The 19,279-nt window shown below is 37.1% G+C and overlaps 1 non-coding gene across 1 annotated transcript; it reads left to right on the top strand.

Annotated features, from left to right (window-relative positions):
• The first annotated feature begins 3,020 nt into the window (after positions 1-3,020).
• LOC113767206 lies at positions 3,021-3,127 on the top strand. Its single transcript, XR_003467925.1, has one exon. It is a non-coding gene; the product is annotated as a small nucleolar RNA R71 (small nucleolar RNA).
• Positions 3,128-19,279: the final 16,152 nt, after the last annotated feature.

The raw sequence follows: 19,279 nt of genomic DNA, 5'->3' as shown, positions 1-19,279 counted from the left end.
ATTATTAAAACTTGACAATAGTAGAATTGGAGCCAAACAACCAACATCAAACCTTGGTAGTCACAGAAGAACTGATCACTAGAAAAAAGAAAGAAAATAAACGAAAAATAGACAAATAACAAACTAAAAATAAAGGAAGAACATCTAAAACTAAAAACTAGAAATACTAGTACCACAACTGTCCCCCCCCCACACCTAAATCCGACATTGTTCTCAATGGAGGTAATATAGCAATTAGAGCAAATAGGACAATGAAACTTCCCTCTCGAGTGGCTAAGGGATAGGCGGGAACGGTGGAGTGAAGCCAATATGATGGAAGTAGGCGACCAGGTTCTGAGACATCTGAGTCACTTGACGGGCGATGTTTGTCACTCGCTCATCTACGTGATGAACTTGTGCTCATAAGTGGCGCCACGCACTATTGTCGCCAATTATCACCCCAAACAACAAAAGACAGAATATCCAACAAAGATAGCAACCAGCAAATGCAAATCAATAGTCACTGGTGTTCCTCAATTCAATAGTCAAATGCAAAATTTGTCCACCCAAATACTCAATAAATGTCCCCAATGGTACAGTTAACTGTATAATTCAACCAACCAAAAATCGTAGAAAATGCCCCAAAAATTCGACAATTCCAGCAATAGCAGTTCAGAAATTTAACAATAACAACTCAGCCACAAGCTCTTAATTGTCAATCAGGCGGCCAATCAGATAGAATTAACAAATCTAGTCAAAATACCCCAACTAGTACCACTAGGCATCTCACAGTTAATGAAATATTTCAAACAGTCAACCCAAACAACACCAAACAATACCAAAATTTGGGAATGGATTTTTAAATACCTCCACCGTTGTCCTAATGAAGAAAACGGGAGTGGTAGTGGTGTAGAGAGGGAGACGGGCACGGTGCTGGCAACGATGGAGCGTTCGGCTGGGGAGGGAGAGAGTGAGGGGGAAGCGGCGGGTGGCGCTCGGTGATTACAAGACGACGACGTTGGCAGCGGCGGCGGCAAAAGGGTTTGCGGCCGAAAGAAAAGGAGTAACAGGGGAGAGCAGGGGAAAAGGGGAAGAAGATAGAAAGAAAAGAAGAGGAAAGAAAAAGAATAAAGTAAGAAAAAGAAGGGAAAAGAAAAAAATAGTTTTTGGTTTTATTTTTTATTTTTTATTTTTTTTGGGCTGTCAAACACAGCGTGAGCACACCAAGGTTGGAAAAGTATTCTGACCTTGAGAGTCACTTTTCGCAATTTAACACGTGCCCTCGCCATGATTCCACTTCCTGTCAATGTCACGAGATGTTGAGATTTTATCAACATCGCGTGGGCGCGCCGTGTTTTACAAAAGTCTCCTGACCATGAGGTTGGGGCTTACGAGATTAACGCATGCCCTCCTTGTGTGGGCACGCCAAGTTTTCTTGTCCTGGTCACAGTTGAGAAAAACATCAAGATCAATTAGTACCCAAGTGAGAAACGACAAATTTAAAGCATTGAACAACGAAAAATAAACAAAACCAATATTTGGGTTGCCTCCCAATAAGCGCCTTTCTTTAATGTTTTTGGCTAGATATTGTCATGTTTGTTCAGGGAGGATAAAATCTTGTAACTCGTTTCAGTGATTCATCCTCTATATAGTCCTGATAGTCCTCGAAATAGATTCATCCTTGAGCACACAAGCTACGGTCTTCTATGGACTAGTAGATAGCGCCAAACAAGTTAACAATAATCTGAATTCTTCACTCATTCCTTCATCACGTGTATTTATTGGTTCAAGATATTTTGCCATAGCCACTCTTAACTTATTCCTGTCATAAAATTTAAAATTTTCTGGTATAATAAAGTCAATCTCACTAACAGGAATTGAAAAATAAGAGTCATGAGAATATTGATTAAGAAATGGAGAATATGTCACCACATTTAAAGATTATTCACTGAATTCATTCACTTGAACGAGTTGATGATGAGGCCTCATTTCTTGCACTTCAACTTCCTTTTCAACTACATCTTTAGATCCATTTTCTTGAAACTCTTGCAATTTCATGTCATTTGTCCGAATAATTACATCCTCATCTTTCTTAACGTCGACGATGGTCTGTGAGGGCAATTCTTCATAAATTGGAGAATTCAATTTGCTCAGTGTAGATGCCAATTCACGCCTTTCATCTTCCATCTCTTTTTGAATTTGATATTGACTCTTATCCTCCAGAACTATAGGCCCTTTAATTTCTTTTCCACTTCTGAGGGTCATTGCACTCACGTTCTTTAGGTCAACTTCAAGCTGAGATGGAAGTCTTCCGTAAACTTGAGATTCCAAACGGTTGATTGCTATTGCCATCTAACTCATCTGACTCTACATTGCTTACATCTGTACCATTTATCTGACCAATTTGACTTTACAAGTCAGATTCCATCTTTTGTTGAAATTGTGCTTGGCTAGCAATTAACTGCTTCATCATTTCATCCAAAGACGGCTCTAATCTTAGAGAAGGTGGTGGTGCTGGCCAAGGTTGGTATTGCTGATGATACCCTTGCTGTCTGTTCAGTGCAAAATTTGATCGCCTATTCCCTTCATAATTGAGGTTAGGGTGATCACTCCAACTCGGATTATATGTGTTCAAATACAGGTCATATGACTTTCTTGGCACGGGCGCATGGCCAGCCATGTTTACTTGCTCCGCACTTTTTTCTTGAGTCAATGGACACATCTCTGTAGAGTGACCCATAACCATGGAAATCCCACATACCTTGGCTTGTGAGGCATTTCCCACAGCCAATTGCCTAACAAATGATGTCAACTCAGTCAACTGTTGTTGGATAGAGGATGTCTCTACCTCATTCACTCTACGTGTCGGGATATCCTCTCTTGTACTGAATCGCTGCGAGTTCTCAGTCATCCCTTCGATCAACTCCCACGCTTCTCGAGGAGTCTTATTCACCAACACCCCTCCACGTGCAGCATCAATTATACTCCTGTCTCTGAAAAATAACCTCTCGTAAAAATACTGGATGAGCAACTGCTCACTTATTTGGTGCTGAGGGCATTTGATGCATAATTTCTTAAATCACTCCTAGTAATCGTAGAGAGACTCCCCTGGATGCTGTGTAATGCCACATATTTCCTTCCTCAGATTAGCGACTCTTGACGCAGGGAAATATTTTTCCAAAAACTTCTTCTTTAACTGTCTCCAAGTTTTTATACTACCTGGTAGCAGATAATAGAATCAATCTTTTGCCGCATCCTTGAGAGAAAAGGGAAATGCTCATTTTTATCTACTCCTCAGTAATCTCCGAAGAATTCATACTTGTGCATACTACATCAAATTCGTGCAAGTGCCTGTAAGGATCCTCACTCGAAAAATCATGAAAAGAAGGTAAAAGGTGAATTAGACTAAACTTTAATTCAAAAGGAGTTTCTTCATCTAAATTTGAAAAGGTAATACATAATGACTGTTGATTTAAGTTTGGAGCAGCCAATTCCCTTAAAATTCGAGCATTAGCCATGGCATCACCTTCTTGATCAGAATCGCTCGAACTGGCATTATGCATAGTCTTCTTTATCTCATGGTTAAAAATTAATTCACCTGCTCAAGAGGAACGGGGCATACACTAGAAAAGTATCAGAAAATTAGAACAAAAATGAACTTAAAAAAAAACAAATTAACTAACACCAGTCCCCGACAACGGCGCCAAAAATTGACAGGTTGTCGATGCCTGTACAATAATAAAATAAACTTAGTTGCCAACAAAAGCAGTTTCGAGTCAATTCTAGTACTGGAGCAGGGACTCTGGATGTGCAATGGATTATTAGATTCATCCTGATTCCGAAGAGTTTGTTAAATCCAGTATACCAGAATTTATTCTTGAGAACTTGTTAATTTGTATATAGGGTAAGTAAGGTCAAATCCACAGGGACTGAAAGTAATTCGTTTCTACTAAAGTTCAAGTTATGGGGGGATTTTAGGAAAATTAACAATAAACTACGCTAACCAAATATTACAGTTGAATAAGAATTAAATAGCAATAAGGTAAAAACTCAAATAGTATTGGACAGCTCTAGTCAAGAAGCAACTTTGGGAATGGTTCAACTAATTGATCATCGATGCAGAGATAACAATAATTATTAACAATTATAACAATTCAACTAATAATAACAATTATTAACTAATAAATAGGTTATAACTGTCAAACAAGCGATGACAGTCAACTCCTCCTTATTGTGTCGATGACTAAGGTACGCCCGTTAACCACTATTCTAATCGAGAAATAATCCTAGATACTCCCGTAAAATTTAATTCTCCAATTACCTTACGTATTAGAGAAGCCCTATTCTAGCCAACTAACACACTACCAGTGTTATTTTAGATTAGTCTGCGTATTCCCCTGACACAAACCTAATCATGCCAGTTGTCACTATTTTAGAGCAGTTAAACAATTACGGATTCAACGCCCCAATTGACATTAGGTTGCTAAATTAATTCAATATCCGGGCCCAAGATATTTAATTAACAAAACAACCATAAACACTGCAAACAAAGAATATGCAAATACCAGTAAATAAGAAGAATAAATAAAATTAATTCGATCTCACAATTTTTAGATGAACTAAAGCCTCTGTTGTTCCTTGACTAGAAAAAAGGATTTAGTTCATCCTTGATAAGAAAAACCCACACAAAACTGTAGAACCAGTCGCAGCCATTGTCACTGAAATTGAGATGAAAAACGGTAAAATAAGAACAACGGAATACCACCAAGTCAAAAGATGCCTAATTGCTTCTACCTAAATGTCTAACATACGTGGACTCCCAGCCACTAAAAGACGAAATTGTCCAAAGCCAAAAAGGAGTCAAAATTGGCTGCTATTTTTCCTCCCTAAAAATCCTCTACCATACGGTTGCCAAGAGAAATAAAAGGAAAGAGTTCAACTGCTTCTCATCTGCTGTACTGTCATTATCAGAAGATAAGGAAACAATCTTCAATTCTGTCTTCCATTGGTCTCGTGTCTCCTGTTACCACTCAAACTCTTCTGCTAGCAACCGTCAAATTGGCACCTTTTTATGGTATTTTATTCCACTTCCTGCAATAATTACAAATTTCCAAAAGTGAGTGGAATCTGACAGTTAATCCACATTTGGTAAGGTAATAGGGGAAATTAATTACAAAATATATGGTAAAATTGCAACCTATCAAATGGTGATTTTAGACTAGATTAGCTTGTATTGGAAAGGTGTTAGGACATTTACATTTAAGTTTGGGGTATAAAATTGGTTGTTGATTTGGGGGTAGGGGGTGGGATCTCTTTGGCGGTTACTTGGATTTGGACCTTGAGTTTATGCTTAAATAGTTGTTAGAGATTAAGATAGTGGGTTTGTACAAAGTGTGGAAGAGAAAGTGATTGACTATACTATATTTTTCATTTTCAATTTTGTAGAAAAGGGTAATTTAGAATTGTTTAGAGAAAATCTAGCTTGTTGCACCATAAATAGTAAAAATAGGGGAGGTATAAGTAATTTTTAAAACCTGAGAAGAGCTCTCTGCAATTTTTAAAAAAATTCAAGTGAAGTTTGTGAAATTATCCCATTATGCATTTATATTCCCTCAAATTGAAAATAACTAAATCAATAGGGGAAAAACATGGGGTGAGAAAGAAAAATTCCTTCCGAAATCTAAAGTGGAATATAAATTCTACTTGCAAACATATTCAATTGGTGGGCTCGAGCTGGTGATATTTCCAGAGTAATAATATTCTTGTCAAAGGAAATTTTTCTCAAATGTCAAAATTACCCTCAATTGGTTAACTCCATATATTCTTATTAATTTTTTAAAAATCCATTAAACGCTAATTACTCCTCTTCTGCCATTAATATCAGTGCTTGTGAACCTTTCACAAGTAGTAGGTCCCGTTCCATAGAATTATTGGGAATTATTGTATTCCATTCCCACACAATGGGGTCCTATTTTTGCAATAATTCCTCTGCTTATCACGAGGCTGCAAAGTTTGTTTGGATGGGAGGTTATTTGAAATAATTATCGCATCAGTTTTTGTGATGTGATATATATGAAATAAAAAAGTGTTTGCAAATTATGTTTATGATATAAGCCGAATAAAATTTAAAATTTTTTTGAAATTCTTGATAACCAAACATACTGAATTTTGAGTCGGGAAAATCGACTCTCCACAGTTTAATATGTTTAACTTTATAATTAAGAAGCCGTGTTTTGATAGCAGATGTGAAGTAAGAATTGATTCTTTTAATTCATCCATCTTTTAAATATGACAATTTCGTCAATTATGGTTAAGGTATTATCTTATTTAGTATGGGTATATTAGGAATTAAGCAAATTTCATAAAATAAATAATGAAACACAAAAATATAAAGGAATTAAGCGACTTTCATGAAGAGTATTTTCCTTTTAGCATGAATCTTGAGCTAGCTCTCCAATTTTCTTCAATTGTTTTCTTTCTTGAGCAAACCACTAAATCTGACCGCTTTCTCTTCTAATTCCCTTGTATTAATAATCATGACCATTGATCTGGAAGATTAATAATCATGACCAACAAGTAAACAGTCCAAGAAAAAAAAAATTTTGAGGGCTTCAACCTTGAAATTGTGAAGGCAAAGAATTTGGGATTTCTGCAATTACTAGTGTCAATTATATCATAAAATATCCGTATTATCATAATAAATGTAAATACTAAGATAATAAATATAAGCAATAAAACAATAATGTGCAATATTAATGTTACCCGACTTATAGGCTCAAACCCAATATATACAAATTACAAAATATAAAAATATATAATATTTATAGATCTGACCCTGAATTATAGGCTCAAACCTCATTAGGCTCAAATCCAACATAGATCTGATCCTTTAATTACCTATATATATATATATACTCCTTCCATCCCATTTATTTAGTTGTGTTTGGGAAATCCAACTTTTTAAGAATAGTGGTTTGATTGTGATGTTCGTATTTCTCTTTCAAGTTTTACTCCTACAAATTCAAAATTTAAATTTGAATGATAACATGTATATTATTAGAAATAAGGGCTATATTGGAAAGAGAGGTTAAAAGGTGCTTTGACTTTTCTAACATGACAATTCTTTTGGAACATCCCAAAAAGGAAAGTATGACACTTTTAATGGGACGGAGGGAATAATATTTATATTTTGATATTATGTATGATTATATATCCAAATATATTATTACTAAATACTAAATATATACAAATTATAAAACACAAAAATACATCTACAGACTCTTCTACTAACTTTCTTGAGAGCCAATATTAGTATGCATAACTGAATCTCTGACTTTTCTTATTGGTTGAGTGAATTTTTGTATTGCCATAATATTGGTTGATTTCCTTTTGATCTAGAAGCACAAATCATCAAGCATGTTTGGATTCAAATCATAAGACTATAAAGAAATTCCAGCCTTTAAAAATGTATTGGCTTATGACTGCATGTTTTATTGCTATTTTTCATGTATTTTGAACGAATTAGATATAAATATTATTGAAATTTTTTTGGTTTATATACTTTTTAAAAACTATTGCTTGTTCATGTTTAGTTTTAATGTTATAGTTTTGTAAATATTAAATTAGTTTTACAACTTAATAGTTATAATAATTATATTAAGAAAATTAAGTAGTAATAAGTAAGTTTGGGCTAAACTCGAATAAGGCTCACAATCGAATATTATGTAAATTGAGTATGAGTTTCACATTTATTAATCCGAAACTCATTGTCTGAAATTCGAAAATGTTACAAATTAAATGAGTTGAACTCGAGCTTATGAAAACCCGGCTTAGTAGCCCTGATTGACAAGTCTAGTTTAAGGATTACAAAACCTTGACGGATGAACATTACAATAACATCAAGGAGAATGCACTTATGATATACATAGTGTGGGAGAGTATACTCGAAAATCCCACTACTGTAAATATTAATACCCGGATGATATACTATCATTAGTGCGATTGCGGTTATATATTGACTAAATCTATTAATTTATGCCGTTTAATTAAAAAAAACATGAAATATTGTGTGCAACAAATATATATATAATAGAACAATCAATTTATTGAACGATAAACCTTTTCTATTACATGGGCAAGCGCAGTGGAACATAAATAAATACATAATTGGGCCGATATGTGGTCCATTGGACTAATTAAATTGGAAGTTTGACCTCAAACTTGAAGTTGGGTTGATTCTGGACCTTTATAGTTGACATGACTATTGATATTGATTAGGCCACGACATGGTCCAACTGCTCCATAGAAATATTATGGCCCACATTGCTACCACTTGCGATGTCGATGGGCCTAAATCAGATTCTTGATCAGATCCATCATCTCGAACCCAATATCAAATATGGAGAAATATTGTAGCCCACTTGGGATGCCGATAGGCCTGGATCAAATCCGTCATCACGAGCCCAAACCCAACATCAAATATGATGCAAAGACCTGGGACAGCGAATTACTTTGCCCAATTAGGAGTTGAGAGGTAGCGGACTTGACTAATGCTGATGTGGATTGACAAAGTGTAGGCTGCTTGGAGGTATAGTTGCAGTGTCACAGGTCTATATGTTCCTCGGTGAATTGATCAGAAAGTATCTGCGCCCTCGGTGGTTAGAATTAGATCTTGTCTGGTACTTTAGTGGTAGCCAATTTCATGTAGACATTGATCTTACAGAAATTAATCCCCATCTCGATGTTGAAGTCTTAGAGCTTGTACTTGGCTGCTTGTGGACCCTTCTCGTCATTAAGTGAGGAGTACAATGTGCTGTAATAGTGCAGGATAATTGGACATGTCACCGGAAAGACGTTTTCCTCCTACAACTGATTTTGCCCTTCTAGTTTTGTGTCAAATATGAACACCCTCACTTTGCCGGTGCTATTGATCGGAATCTAGGAAGTGTATCAAATTTCGCAGTGATCGATGAGGAGGGATAGCTTGCGGACCCTTTGCACGATTTGCGAAGCAAAGGCTAGGAAGGAGATCCTTATGGTCGATATACTGTTTGATCTCGCGATCTCTTTGGCCCCCAAAGCGCCGTGGGTCAGACCATTTCACTATTCACACATTTATTGGGCCAATGAAATTGGCCTAACAGAATATAAAAATTACTGTTGTATCCTTGAAGAAGGAATCTACAATTGAAGAGGGGAACGAAACTGTTGGTGATTAACATAAAGGTTATGCACTGAAATAATGTGATATAAATTGGAGTGTGCGATTCGACATCTGCTCATGGTTGTGCCAAAAAATGGCTAGTTGAGTTGCAAAAAAATACGCTGCTCTCAGGACTCTGGTGAGACCCATTCCACAAAGGAGGAGGCTGTTCAACAGCATAGGTGCTAGTGGCAGCATAGGGCCAATGTTTGGAAGACGCACAATGTTGTTTCTGCGCTGTTGGAAGCGCCCTTTCACACAGACGAGTATCATAATGATAGGTTGCATTTTTGCTATAACTTTTATGATTGTTTTCCTCTTTTATTTTACCAAATATTGCGTTAATTGGTATATTCTATTTATTTTTAGTAATTGGTATTGGTCATAGGGATTTGGATAAAAAATGGATTAAAGACGTGATTTTCACTAAATTTTATACTGTTCGACGTAGGCATGTCAAAGCATTAACTTGCACTTTTGGAAGCTCGAGATTTGGCACGTGATCTCTTATTTTAAATTGAAGAAGTGAAATTCGGATTCTCCATCGAATGGATAGCCTCCTACTTTGTTGAAATACTAGACTAGACTAATTTGTAGGACTTTTTGAAGATGATTTTTTAGCTTATTAAGATTTGAATTTTGGTTGGATAAGTAATAGTAGTTTAGTAGTAATAGGAAATGGAATAAGAAGAGGCATGTTTTGCTTCTTTATCTTTTCTTTCGCAAAACAACGAGGCAAGTAATTAGAACGACTTGTCTTTTCCTTTTTTTTTTTCAATACTTCATCTTGTATTCTTGGAAAATGGTCTTGACAATTAATTCCAATACTTGGCGCATGGCTTTTTCCTTGGAGATGAACTAAGATAGTCATTCTAGTCAAGAAACAACGAAGGATTTGGTTCATCTAAAATTGTGAGATCGAATTAATTATATTTATTTCTTTTTATTTACTAGTATTCAAATATTTTCTGATTTTATTTCTTACGGTTGTTATATTAATTAAATATTAAGGGTGCCTGATATTTTATTTTTATTTTTTGCACAAGAAGGTGACTTGAGCACCTTCTATTCCATAGAGATGAAGTAGCGGTTGCCTTTCTTTTTTTTTTAACATACTTTTTTTTTATATAAAAAATTTCGACAGAGTTTCCCCTTATAAAGGGCCAAAACTCCTTGCCATCAAACCACAATTCAACAACAAATTTACATCATAGTGAAAATTTTAAGCATTTAAGATCTGAAACTAAGATTAAATCTTCTCTTTTCAACTTCAGCTCTTCCAGTCAATGTGAAGGATGATCCTTGAATATCAGCGGTCAATCTCTCCCCCTTGATGTCTTCCTAACAGCTGACATGCCTAGCCTATCTAGGCGGGATTCCCCCCTAACTAGTTTTGGATAACTGTGGATATGCTCATAGACAGTACAGGCACGTTGATGATAAACACCCTCGCTAGCCAGAATTTCTGCCACATGATTAGCCTCTCGAAAACAATGAGAAACCTGCGTCACATCTCCCACCATTTACCAGATCTGCTCTATTTCTCGACGAATCTGCCATGGGCATCGCAAGCGGCGTTGTACAATCCCCACCAATACCTGAGAATCCGATTGGATGTCAACACTGCTAAAACCCTTCTCTACACATAGCTAAAACCCTTCTCTACACATAGCTGCAGCCCCGTTAGCATTGCCAGAGCTTTCGCATGCAAACTGGATCTTCTCCCAAAGAATGCCGAGTAAGCGAATACGGGGCTGCCTGAAGAATCCTGCAATATCCCTTTCCCACCACTCCAACCCGGATTGCCTTTGGAACACCCGTCCGTATTCAGCGTTAAACCTCCCTATGTCTTTGCCTGCCACCGTACAAATTGATAGCTGACGCCGCTCGCTTGTTGACCCGACCAGTCATATAGCTGGGGAAACGTGACCCTTCCCAGCCTATGATTAAAATGAATTTCCAGTTCTGCCGCAACGTCTGACATAATGGCTTGTCGGATAGTGACCGCGCACATCCGAGTCCCCTCAAATACTGCTTGGTTCCTTGCCTTCCATATGTGCCAACAAATATAACAAGGCAAAATCCTGAAGAGTATGCGCCTTTTCTCAGCTCTCGGACCAACCATCCACCAAGCCACTACCTGAGCCCGTAAAGTTGACACGACAGTCTGGAGCCCACTTAAGTCAGTAAAATAGGTCCATACCTCCATCGCGATCTGTCCCTCCAAGAAGAGATGCTCCAATGTCTCATTTGCTCCATTATGACAGCAGAAAATTTGGAAGGCATATGAAATCCTATCTTACCGAAGACGTCTGGGGTTGGCAGTCGTCCGAGCAACAAGCGCAACATGAAGAAGGACACCTTTGTCGGAATGCGACAATGCCAGATGTGAGAGAGAACAATCGAGGAGCTTCGGCCTTGCCGTATCTCCTCGAACGCCGATGATAGAGAGAATTTGCCAGATGACGACAAGCTCCAAACGACCTCATCCGCCCGCCCATGCTGGGGAACTGAATGATGTAAAACCGAAGGGAGAAGGTCAAGAGTAATGACCCAGGAGAGCAAACTTGCATCCCACTTCCCGTGTGTAATGAAATCTTTGAAAGATAGGGTTGGATGCACTGTGGTTTTAAGAAACAGTGCGCCAGTTCCCAATCAGTTATCATACCAAAAATGACAAATTCCCTCCTGGATCAGCCAGACCATAGACAACTCCACTTGCCGACTGACACTGAACATCCTCCGCCATGTCCCTGAGGCCTGCCGACTCAGCTCAACCTGACATGGGTAAAGATCTCTGCAGTATTTAGCCCATAGAAAACTTGCCCAAAGCGATGAGCCCGTCCTAAACTGCCACCACAGTTTGCAAGAGAATGCCGCATACACATCACTTAAACGCCTAATCCCCACTCCTCCCTCCCCAAGCGGATAACACAACTGAGACCATCCAATCCAATGGTATTTCAACCTTGCCTCCGATTCACCCCAAAGAAAATTTGCACATACTTTTTCCACCATTTTGAACACCAAGATTGGTATCACAGTCGCTGCCAGCAAATGTACTGGAATGGACATCAAAACATGCCTGACCAAGGTAAGTTTCCCCCCTTAGGAAAGAAACTTAGATTTTCAGGAGACGATTCGACACAGCAGAGCCTGACCAACCTCCTCAAGGTATGACGATTTACTTCTGCCGATGTATAGAGGGAAACCAAGATATCGAAATAGAAAAACTTGCCTTGAAAATCGTGTAACTCACTCAATCACCCTTCTGCGAGTCGAGGATATAGCCGGGTGCACTAGATACCCACTTTTTTGGACATTCATCAATTGACCCGATGACTGCTAATACTCTCCCAAAACTTGCATAACGTTTTTTAATGCAGCGGTAGATCCATTCGAAAAAATTAGCACATCGTCTGCGAAAGCGAGGTGCGTAACAGTAGGACAACCCCTTGGGACCCTAAATCCCAAAAAGCCCACTTGTCGAGTTAAATTATTTAAACTGCGTGATAACATCTCCGCCCTAATAATAAAAAGTACGGGGGATAGGGGATCTCGTTGCCGTATACCCCTGTTAGATCTAAAAAATCCATGAGACACCCCGTTAATTAGAATCGAGAACCAGACATTCGAAACTAGGCGTCATACCATGTCTATAAATCTTTCCCCAAAGCCAAATCTCCGCAAAATAGCAATAATACGCATCCAAGACATGTGATCATATGCCTTCGTCATGTCCAACTTTAAAGCCAAATTACCCCTCCTCGACTTCTTACCAATGTCCTTCACCAGCTCCTGGGCTAACAAATAATTTTTCGTGATGGCTCGCCCTTTGACAAACCCCCTCTGTTGAGGGGAGATGAGTTTTAGTAAAATTGGAGCTACAAGGTCCGCCAATATCCTGGATATCAGTTTATTAAAGAAATTACAAAGGCTGGTCGATCGAAACTTGGAGAAATCTTGGGGATTCGGAACTTTTGGAAGAAGCACTATAGAGGTAGACGTTACAAACCGAGGTAGCTCTGCTCCACAAAAGAAACTCACCACTGCCCTATGGACATCAATAGCAATGATGTCCTACGCAAATGTAAAGAACCTGCCCGTATACCCATCCGGGCCTGCAGCACTATCCCCATCCATTGCAAATACAACTTGTTTGACTTCCTCCAGTGTCGGCGCCTTCTCTAACATCGAATTGTCTTCCCCCGTGATCAAGGATGGAATTAAATGTGGTAGTCCACTCGAAGCGTAGGTCGTGTCTCCAGAAAAAAGATCCGAAAAGTGAGCGATCGCCTCATTTGCTATTGCATCGTCATCCTCCACCCATTGTCCATCTGCCTTCCTAATTCTGTGTATCATTTTGTGCACTCTCCTCTGCTTAACCACCGCATGAAAGTATTTGGTGTTCCGGTCCCCACTACGAAGCCATTTCACTCTTGCCTTCTGCTGCCAAAATTGCTCTTCGATTGCTAGCGACCTCGTAAGTTCCGCTTGAGCTCTTTGTAGCTCAATCTGCGCCTCCTCCAATGCTTCATTCTCCACAGCCGCCTCTGCTCTCACTACTCCCGCCTCTGCCTCCCGAACCGCATCAAATACATTCCCAAATGACTGCTTATTCCAATCCTGAATGCCTCGCTGTGTCGCCAACAATTTAGAACACAAGATCTGCAAGGGGGAACCCTGCATGTCCTCATTCCACGCACGTCGAAGTAGTTAAATCCGTAATTGTTTAATTATTTTAAACTAGTGGTAATTGGCATGATTGGATTTGTATCAGGGGGATACATGGATTAATTTAAAATAACCCTCATAGCATGTTTTTTTGGTTAGAACAGCTTTTCCAATTCATAAGACAATTGAAAATTTGAACTCTATGATCGTATCTAGGGTTATTTATTGATTAGAGAAGTGATTAACAATTGTGCCTAAATCATCAATATAGTAAAGAAAAATTGATTGTCATCGTTTATTTGACAATTATAACTTGTTTATCAGTGAGTAAATGAAATTATCATTGCAGTGATCATCACCAATGTTTTGAAAACCGGACCGGACCGGCCGGTTCGACCGGTTGAACCGCGAACCGGCCATGGCACCGGTCCGGTTCAATGATATAGTTGACTTTGCCAGAAAACCGGTCAAAAACCGGTTGAACCGCGAAAACCGGTGAACCGGTGGTTTCCGGTTTTCAGCTTTTCCTCTTTTTTTTTTTTTTTTTTTTTTTTTTTTGCAAAATGCAGCTATCAAGATTCGAATTCAAGACCTTTGTAATAGAAGATCAATGTATTAACCGTTGCACCATCACATTTTATTAAATTTTTTTGATAACTTATTTATATAAAACAAACACTCATATTTCTTTTTTTCATTTTTCTTACAAAATCTCATTCTCTCATGACTTTTTCTTTTAATTTTCAACTCTCTCTCTCTATATCCTCTTTTCTTTTGTCACTCCCTTTTTAATCAAATCTCTTTATTTTTAATTTATTGATGTTTTCTTCCATCTTTTAATTTTGTTTTTGTCCATTAAATTGAAAAAAGTTAAAAAGAATTATTTTTTTGACCCAAATTATTTAATGCCACAACCACTCACTTTTATCTCACTTTTTGTTTCTTATCAAGTTTACATTTCTATTTTCGATTTTCTTGACTTCCTTCGAACTCCAAACTTCATTTTTTAAATTGCAATCTCTAAATCCCAAAACGTAAATTAAAATTTAAGTTCACAATATCTAAATTCTCATAGACTTGAATTTTGTATAATTTCAAAATATTGTGATATTTTTGGGTTGGATTTAGATATAATTGAAATTGAGATGAAATTTATTTGTTTTTACTTATAATTTAAAAAATTTATTTTTAAAAATTCAAGTTATTAAAAAATAGTAAACTTTTCATCATATAAAGTATTAAATTAGTCCATTACATGTCTTATTTTGTACATATATATATTTATATAAATTATTTTTTAAAAAATTCATTGAACCGAGGTTGAACCGGTCCGACCGGTTGAATCTCGACCCTTTCACTTCACCGGTTCAATTAACGGTCCGATTTTTAAAACATTGATCATCACTTGAGCGAACCATCTCCAAAGTTATTTCTTGATTGGAATTTATTGGTTATTGCTTCATTTTTAATAAACTATCAGTTAGGCCTTTTTATTTAAGTTGTTTAATTATTCCTATTTTTATTAAACCCCCTTACTTTAGATTTTAGAAAAAATAAAATTTTTCTAATCCCTGTGGATTCGATCCTACTTATCACTATATACAAAAATTCTATATTTTATTTAAATAGATATTTATTATTATACACACTCGATACTTGTCTGATAGGTTACAATTTTATCATTTATTTTATCATTAATTTCCCCTATTGCCTGACCCGATGTGGATTAATTGCTAGATTCTACTCACTTTTAGTATTCTGCATTTATTTCAGGGAGTAGAATGAAAATATGATAACAAGTGCCAATTTGACAGAAAAGGAGTCCAAGTCACAGAGTTACCCCAGGGGCAATGTTGGCAACGGAAAAACTTGGGCCTATTTCAGTAATTGCCGAGGAAAAAAAAAAGACGAAAGTCTTCTCACCGTTGGGAAAACGGCCGCACAGGAGCATCGAAGGCTACTTAGATAAGAAACAAAAAGTTGCAGAGGGCTAGCACTCATTTTAGATAGACAGCTTTTAATTCTTCTTTTTGGTACCTCTTAGTAGTGCTTCCTCTCGGATGTTAGGAGGAGAATACTTGTAGCTTTGAGACTTTGACTTTTCTTTTGGCCTCTCAGTGGCTTTTCTTCTTTCGGATGTCAAGACCAAACAAAACAATGAACCACTTCCTATAGCTTTACTTTTTCGACAGTATTCCAACGACGTGAATTTACCCAATTGATGGCCGCTGCTTTCTCTTCAATTTTGCGTGGGCTTTGTTCTCCAAGAATGAACTAATTTCCCTTATCTAGTCAAGGGACAACGGATACTTTGGGTCGCCTAAAAATTGTGAGATCGATTTAATTTTATCCTTTCCTTTTATTTATTAATATTTGCATATTCTCTGATTATCGTGCTTATGATTATTCAATTAATTGACTGTCTTGGATCCGGATATTTAGTTGATTGGGTAATCTATTGTCAATTAGGGCATTAAATCTGTAATTATTTAAATGTCCTGAAATAGTGACAACTGGCATAATTAAGCTTGTATCAGGGGAATACGCGGGCTAATCTGAAATAACCCTGGTAGTGCGTTATTTGGTTAGAATAGGACTCCTCTAATACGTAAGGCAATTGGGGAATTAAATCTTACGGGTGTACTTAGGATTATTTCTCAATTAGAGCAGTGATTAACGGGCGTACCTTAGTCACCGACACAGTAAGGAGGGGTTGACTACCATCGTTTGTTTGGCAGTTATAACCTATTTATTAATAAATAATTGGAATTGCTTGTGCATCGATGATCAATTAGGTGAACCATTGCTGAAGTTATTTCTTGGCTAGACCTTTAATTATTACTACCTTGATCTTAGTGAATTGTCATTTAATTTTTAGTTGCCTATTTTTATTTTTAGTTGAATTGTCTTAATTGTTATCTTTTATACAAAAACACCCCCTTTGTTACTTTGGATTTCTAAAGAGACAAATATCCCCAATCCCTGAGGATACGACCCTACTTACCCTGTCTACAAATTCATAATTATTTGTGAAAAAAAGCCATCCCATTCGGGTATATCGGATCAAGCAAACTCTTCGGGAACAGAGTGAATCAAGTAACCCATTGCACACCTAGAGTCCCTCCTCCAGTACTTGGAATCGGGTCTTGGTTATTTTAACTGGCAATTAGCTTTATTTTTATTATTGTACAGGCTTCGACAACCTATCATTGTCACATAAATGAGGCCTTTGACCTTAACAAAGCATGACATGTGATGCCATGTGGCACGATTACATGAATCTCCTGGAACTGGACCAAGGACCCGGACATAAATATGACAACAAGTGCAAAGTGGCTTCCATTAACATCAATGGAAGTGTGCTGATTGGCAGTAATACTGCCTTAATAGATGATGACCCTGCAGCACAATGAAGTGTGGGCTAATTGATAGCATATTGGGCTTGTTTATCGTTTTGGACCGTGAGTCCAATGATTAGTGTAAGCCCAATTTTCAAGATATGTTCGGTGTGGTAATGAAAAATCGCAAATTCAAAGTGGACCTTCATGTTCGCAATGACAAGCTAAACCATTTTCACATACTAATGAGGGAGAAGATCATTGTGAAGGGGTGTAATGAGGGGGGGGGGGTAGGATATTCATAAATAGGTACATCACATTTTTTGGATAAAATAAATTCCTTTCCTAAGTTTAAGGATTATGGAACCTTGATGGATGGACGTTATAGTAATGTCAAGAAGAATACACTTATGATGTACATAGCGTGCGAGAGTATATCTGGGAATCTCATTACTGTGAATATCAACACTGGGATGATGTACTATCATTATTGAGATTGCAGATGTTAATCTATTAAAGTTGACATATTTGAGTATATATCACATTGAATGATAAGTGAATAACTTATTACTTATTTTTTGGAACAATTTTTGCCTAAAAAATTCAGTGTTGCTTAATTTGTTTAGATGTTTTATTTTTTGTTATCAAACACATCTGAATACGTTAAGATCTAAATCTATTAACTTTAGATGTTGAATTGAGCTATCAAATAGAACCTAAAAGACTTTCAGCACATAAAAATCGAAAGCAATATTTGCATGTTGGCTTAGTTACTGAGCTTTTCTGGTATCTAGTTACCAAGATAAGCAAAAGGAACAAAAGGGAAAAAATAATAATAATAAGTAACAATAGAAAGAAATAGAAGAAAAAGCATCAGTCATAGGTTTCCATTTGTGTTTTCTTTGAAATTTAGAAAGAAAACAAATTAATTTAGAGCAACAAAAACACTAAAATCTCTTCTCTGGTTCTCCATTGGGCAATACTCTTAGTATTCATATTTAGTTTTTTTTTTATCGCAATAATAACATTTGAAGCATTCATGTTTAGTTGGTTAGTTTTGTATTTTTTTTCTTCAGCAAGAACATGTTTAAGTTTTGCCCCCCACGGGCAGCTCGGCCGGTACTGCTAAGTCCGTTTTTACGGTAAGATCCCATGTTCGACTTCCACTATGGTAAAATTGTTGGCATCCTTGGGCAGGGCTCTGCTGGCCTTAGGGGGATTAGTCTAGCCAAAAAAGGTTGGGACACACCCTAAGTGGAAAAAAAAAACAAAACATGTTTAAGTTAGCTCTCCAATTTTCTTCGGTTGTTTTCTTTCTTATTCACATTCAAGTCCCAAACCACCAAAATTTGACCAACGAGGTTAATAATCATGACTATTATTCTCCAACATTAATGACCATGAGTGTTAAAGTAAACGCACGCGACAAAGAAAATAGAATCAGGGCTTCAACCGTTGAAGTAGTCGAATTAGATAGATAATTGGCTTCTACAATGTAAGCACCATACACAAATATAGGATACTAAAGATAACAACATGATAAAACACAACAATTTTGTTATCGGTCGAAAGTTGTCCTACAATAATCTTGTTCATCCTCAAATTAAACTTATTCAACCATCAGTTTTTTTTTAATCATTCATGTGCCAATTGCATAGAACCCCAACCCGCAGTCCTGCAAAAATGAAACAAATTTAACTAGTGTCAGCCAGTTACTCTTACAAATAAGGAGAATGATATTCAATTTTTGCAGATTCAATTTTTGCAGAAAAGCCTGGGACTAGAGAAGCAGAGAAGTCTCCTAATTAATAATCGTACTTTTTCAAGTGCCATGACTGACAAAGTCTATGCCCTTATAGTCTTACTTGGGCTATTGAAAATTATTTCAAGTCTAATATTTAATCTTTCTTCCACGTTCAAGGACGGTCCATTTGTTCGGGTCAAGCACGGCCACAGAATGGTCTCTTTTCAAGCTCTTTAATACCGGCTTCACAGCCATTGGGCCTTTGGCCTGGTGGTCACCACTAAGTTGCCATTATATGCGGCGGTTTTAATTAATCTTTTATGCAGTCTCTGCTCATATCCA

The sequence above is a fragment of the Coffea eugenioides genome, chromosome 3 (assembly GCF_003713205.1).
Source record: "Coffea eugenioides isolate CCC68of chromosome 3, Ceug_1.0, whole genome shotgun sequence".
Classification (NCBI taxonomy): Eukaryota; Viridiplantae; Streptophyta; class Magnoliopsida; order Gentianales; family Rubiaceae; genus Coffea; species Coffea eugenioides.
This window is presented reverse-complemented; position numbering and strand designations above follow the sequence as displayed.